A 6217-nucleotide genomic window follows, 5' to 3' on the forward strand; every position below is an offset into this window, starting at 1 on the left:
AATATGGAGATATAATTGTCACAACCACAAAACATGTATAACCTTGTGCCATTAAGCACAAACCATCAAATTCAGTAAAACATATACTTACTCTACAACACACAATGAGCACAACAAATCTTACCTCACGATTTACTGAAGTGATATGAACCTAGTAAAATCAAATTGAACTAAGACAATCATCTCTTGATTACACATATCCTTTCTAAAGTTTCCCATGAAATTAAAGCATGCAATTAAAACAACTCAAATGCCAAATGATGCTGTCAATGATTTGCACAAAGAGATTAGCATATCATGCATGTAATAATTTACACACATCATGCCTATTATGTTATGTTCACATACATACATGTAGGAGCTCAAAAGTATAATAACTAGGGAGTTCACAATAATTGAGATTTTATTTTGGAAATTCTCAAATAATTGTATGCAAGAGGAGGGATATGGCAAGATAGAAAATCACGGTTTCACACCTTACAAATTGAGATTTAGATAGACAAAGAATGCCCCATCTTTTTGCACCATTATTAGTGTGGAGTTTAATTGAAAATCATGAAAAGATGCATGGAATAATGAATGCGCATGCATAGAATTACAAATTATGATGATCAAAGTTGCATCTTTACACAATCAAAGAATAAGATCTTTCTCCACAATCAATGGATGCACGGAATAATGAACAATTCATTGACATGAAGAAAAAGATGGCAATGTTTGTAGACATTTACACACCAAAGCATATGCATGAGTAAAAAACAAGGAGAAAATCAAGGTTTCAAAAGGCATGCATGATTAAGTTTTTGCATGAACACGATTGTAGGAAGACCATAGTACTTGCGAGAAGTGGACTTATAGGATGACTAGAACATTCACAAGAAGATGCTACAACAACCCTCTCGAGGAGTTCACGGATGTGGGCAAATGGTTTATGGATCTCAAGACCTCAATTCCCATGTCTATTGCTTCTCCCATCGTGTCATTTGTTGCTCCCATGATGTTTACTATCCTACATGAGGTAATTGTACATTTGTTTGATATAATCAAATCCCAAAATGAAATTGTACGACAAGGATGCATTGGCTACCATTTGAAAAGATCTTGATATGGAGATATAAGTGTCACAACCAAAAAATACTGACAACCTTGCACAATTAAGCACAAGACATCAAATTTACCAGGACATATACTCACTCTACAACACATAATGAGCACAACAAAGCTTGCCTAACAATTTACTGAAGTGATACAATCCTAGTAAAATCAAATACAAGATGTTGAATTAAGACAATCATCTCTCGGTTACACAAGGTTTCCCATGTAATTTCATACTCCCATGAAATTAAAGCATTCAATTAAACCAAATCAAACACCAAATGATGCAATCAATCATTTGCACATAAAGATCAACACAACATGCATGGTAATAATGAGCATACATCATGCATGACCCTTGGGAGTATGTCAAGGATGTGAGTGGACGAGTTATGGCTATCAAGTCCTCAATTCCCATGTTTATTGCTTTTCCCATCACATTATTTGTTGCTTCCATGCCTTCTGCCATCCTACATATGCAAATTATGCCTTGTTGCTAGGCATAACATTACTCCGATTTGGGCACCTTTATGCATCCAAAATGGCAACATGACACTTGGTCACGTTGTAATGGGATTTTTGACATAGAGTGTGAAAGTAGGATATGCTCTGTCTTGTGGAAGAGTTCATGCTTTGTCTACTAAATGGTAAGTGATATACTTCTTGGTTAGTGGACTTCTTTACCTTACTCATTGTCATGATAATAGGAGCTGGTCAAGTGGAGTCTTGGGAGTTAATCATCATGTTGCTTTGAGTAGTGATTACTAGCCACTTAAGTGACTTGTTTCGTGGGCTATGTGGTGGAGAATGAAGCATGATATCCAAAGGACCATTTAGGGCAGATTTAGGGGTGCCAACATGACTAATTGGGTGGCTGTTGTCCAATATGGCCACAAAGGTGAAGGAGATGACATGCATACTAGGAGAGGACACAAGGAAAATGTAGGGAAAAGAGCCAAAAAAAGCAAGTGGGTTGGAGGCTCATGCATTGTAAAAGAGAGAGGAGAGTATTGGGACTATTCGAAATAGGGGAAGAGAAGGCGACAAGCTATCCTTGAAGATTTTTAGCTCTTACAAGGTCTTGGAGGCGATATCTCACTTAATTCTTGGTCCTAAACATTAGGGGAGCCTTCTTTGATCATTAAAGAGGAGTTTTGATAGGTTTATGCTCTTCATGCGGACTATTTTAGAGGCAATATCTCACTTGATTCTTGGTCCTGAACATTAGGGGAGTCTTGATCATTAAATAGGAGTTTTGATGGGTTTATGCTCTTCATGTGGACTATTTTGGGCTATGAATAATAGTCAAGAACAAGGCCGCAAGCTAGAAATGGAGATTTGATGCTCAAACAAGGCTTCTCTTGAGTTCTATCACTTAATACTTGATCGCTACCTTTAGTAGACATAGTATAGACAACGGATGTGGGCAAATGGTTTATGGATCTCAAGACCTCAATTCCCATGTCTATTGCTTCTCCCATCATGTCATTTGTTGCTCCCATGATGTTTACTATCCTACATGAGGTAATTGTACATTTGTTTGATATAATCGAATCCCAAAATGAAATTGTACGACAAGGATGCATTGGCTACCATTTATAAAGATCTTAATATGGAGATATAAGTGTCACAACCAAAAAATACTGACAACCTTGCACCATTAAGCACAAGACATCAAATTTACTAGGACATATACTCACTCTACAACACATAATGAGCACAACAAAGCTTGCCTAACAATTTACTGAAGTGATACAATCCTAGTAAAATCAAATACAAGATGTTGAATTAAGACAATCATCTCTCGGTTACACAAGGTTTCCCATGTAATTTCATACTCCCATGAAATTAAAGCATTCAATTAAACCAAATCAAACACCAAATGATGCAGTCAATCATTTGCACATAAAGATCAACAAAACATGCATGGTAATAATGAGCATACATCATGCATGACCCTTGGGAGTATGTCAAGGATGTGAGTGGACGAGTTATGGCTATCAAGTCCTCAATTCCCATGTTTATTGCTTTTCCCATCACATTATTTGTTGCTTCCATGCCTTCTGCCATCCTACATATGCAAATTATGCCTTGTTGCTAGGCATAACATTACTCCGATTTGGGCACCTTTATGCATCCAAAATGGCAACATGACACTTGGTCACGTTGTAATGGGATTTTTGACATAGAGTGTGAAAGTAGGATATGCTCTGTCTTGTGGAAGAGTTCATGCTTTGTCTACTAAATGGTAAGTGATATACTTCTTGGTTAGTGGATTTCTTTACCTTACTCATTGTCATGATAATAGGAGTTGGTCAAGTGGAGTCTTGGGAGTTAATGATCATCTTGCTTTGAGTAGTGATTGCTAGTCACTTAAGTGACTTGTTTCGTGGGCTATGTGGTGGAGAATGAAGCATGATATCCAAAAGACCATTTAGGGCAGATTTAGGGGTGCCAACATGACTAATTGGGTGGCTGTTGTCCAATATGGCCACAAAGGTGAAGCAGATGACATGCCTACTGGGAGAGGACACAAGGAAAATGTAGGGAAAAGAGCCAAAAAAAGCAAGTGGGTTGGAGGCTCATGCATTGTAAAAGAGAGAGGAGAGTATTGGGACTATTCGAAATAGGGGAAGAGAAGGCGACAAGCTATCCTTGAAGATTTTTAGCTCTTACGAGGTCTTGGAGGCGATATCTCACTTAATTCTTGGTCCTAAACATTAGGGGAGCCTTCTTTGATCATTAAAGAGGAGTTTTGATAGGTTTATGCTCTTCATGCGGACTATTTTAGAGGCAATATCTCACTTGATTCTTGGTCCTGAACATTAGGGGAGTCTTGATCATTAAATAGGAGTTTTGATGGGTTTATGCTCTTCATGTGGACTATTTTGGGCTATGAATAATAGTCAAGAACAAGGCCGCAAGCTAGAAATGGAGATTTGATGCTCAAACAAGGCTTCTCTTGAGTTCTATCACTTAATACTTGATCGCTACCTTTAGTAGACATAGTATAGACAACGGATGTGGGCAAATGGTTTATGGATCTCAAGACCTCAATTCCCATGTCTATTGCTTCTCCCATCGTGTCATTTGTTGCTCCCATGATGTTTACTATCCTACATGAGGTAATTGTACATTTGTTTGATATAATCGAATCCCAAAATGAAATTGTACGACAAGGATGCATTGGCTACCATTTGTAAAGATCTTAATATGGAGATATAAGTGTCACAACCAAAAAATACTGACAACCTTGCACCATTAAGCACAAGACATCAAATTTACCAGGACATATACTCACTCTACAACACATAATGAGCACAACAAAGCTTGCCTAACAATTTATTGAAGTGATACAATCCTAGTAAAATCAAATACAAGATGTTGAATTAAGACAATCATCTCTCGGTTACACAAGGTTTCCCATGTAATTTCATACTCCCATGAAATTAAAGCATTCAATTAAACCAAATCAAACACCAAATGATGCAGTCAATCATTTGCACATAAAGATCAACACAACATGCATGGTAATAATGAGCATACATCATGCATGACCCTTGGGAGTATGTCAAGGATGTGAGTGGACGAGTTATGGCTATCAAGTCCTCAATTCCCATGTTTATTGCTTTTCCCATCACATTATTTGTTGCTTCCATGCCTTCTGCCATCCTACATATGCAAATTATGCCTTGTTGCTAGGCATAACATTACTCCGATTTGGGCACCTTTATGCATCCAAAATGGCAACATGACACTTGGTCACGTTGTAATGGGATTTTTGACATAGAGTGTGAAAGTAGGATATGCTCTGTCTTGTGGAAGAGTTCATGCTTTGTCTACTAAATGGTAAGTGATATACTTCTTGGTTAGTGGACTTCTTTACCTTACTCATTGTCATGATAATAGGAGCTGGTCAAGTGGAGTCTTGGGAGTTAATGATCATGTTGCTTTGAGTAGTGATTGCTAGTCACTTAAGTGACTTGTTTCATGGGCTATGTGGTGGAGAATGAAGCATGATATCCAAAAGACCATTTAGGGCAGATTTAGGGGTGCCAACATGACTAATTGGGTGGCTGTTGTCCAATATGGCCACAAAGGTGAAGGAGATGACATGCCTACTGGGAGAGGACACAAGGAAAATGTAGGGAAAAGAGCCAAAAAAAGCAAGTGGGTTGGAGGCTCATGCATTGTAAAAGAGAGAGGAGAGTATTGGGACTATTTCGAAATAGGGGAAGAGAAGGCGACAAGCTATCCTTGAATATTTTTAGCTCTTACCCGGTCTTGGAGGCGATATCTCACTTAATTCTTGGTCCTAAACATTAGGGGAGCCTTCTTTGATCATTAAAGAGGAGTTTTGATAGGTTTATGCTCTTCATGCGGACTATTTTAGAGGCAATATCTCACTTGATTCTTGGTCCTGAACATTAGGGGAGTCTTGATCATTAAATAGGAGTTTTGATGGGTTTATGCTCTTCATGTGGACTATTTTGGGCTATGAATAATAGTCAAGAACAAGGCCGCAAGCTAGAAATGGAGATTTGATGCTCAAACAAGGCTTCTCTTGAGTTCTATCACTTAATACTTGATCGCTACCTTTAGTAGACATAGTATAGACAACGGATGTGGGCAAATGGTTTATGGATCTCAAGACCTCAATTCCCATGTCTATTGCTTCTCCCATCATGTCATTTGTTGCTCCCATGATGTTTACTATCCTACATGAGGTAATTGTACATTTGTTTGATATAATCGAATCCCAAAATGAAATTGTACGACAAGGATGCATTGGCTACCATTTGTAAAGATCTTAATATGGAGATATAAGTGTCACAACCAAAAAATACTGACAACCTTGCACCATTAAGCACAAGACATCAAATTTACCAGGACATATACTTACTCTACAACACATAATGAGCACAACAAAGCTTGCCTAACAATTTATTGAAGTGATACAATCCTAGTAAAAGCAAATACAAGATGTTGAATTAAGACAATCATCTCTCGGTTACACAAGGTTTCCCATGTAATTTCATACTCCCATGAAATTAAAGCATTCAATTAAACCAAATCAAACACCAAATGATGCAGTCAATCATTTGCACATAAAGATCAACAC

The sequence above is a fragment of the Lygodium microphyllum genome, chromosome 6, assembly GCF_053477565.2.
Source record: "Lygodium microphyllum isolate KBCC chromosome 6, Lygodium_microphyllum_v1.1.10, whole genome shotgun sequence".
Lineage (NCBI taxonomy): Eukaryota > Viridiplantae > Streptophyta > Polypodiopsida > Schizaeales > Lygodiaceae > Lygodium > Lygodium microphyllum.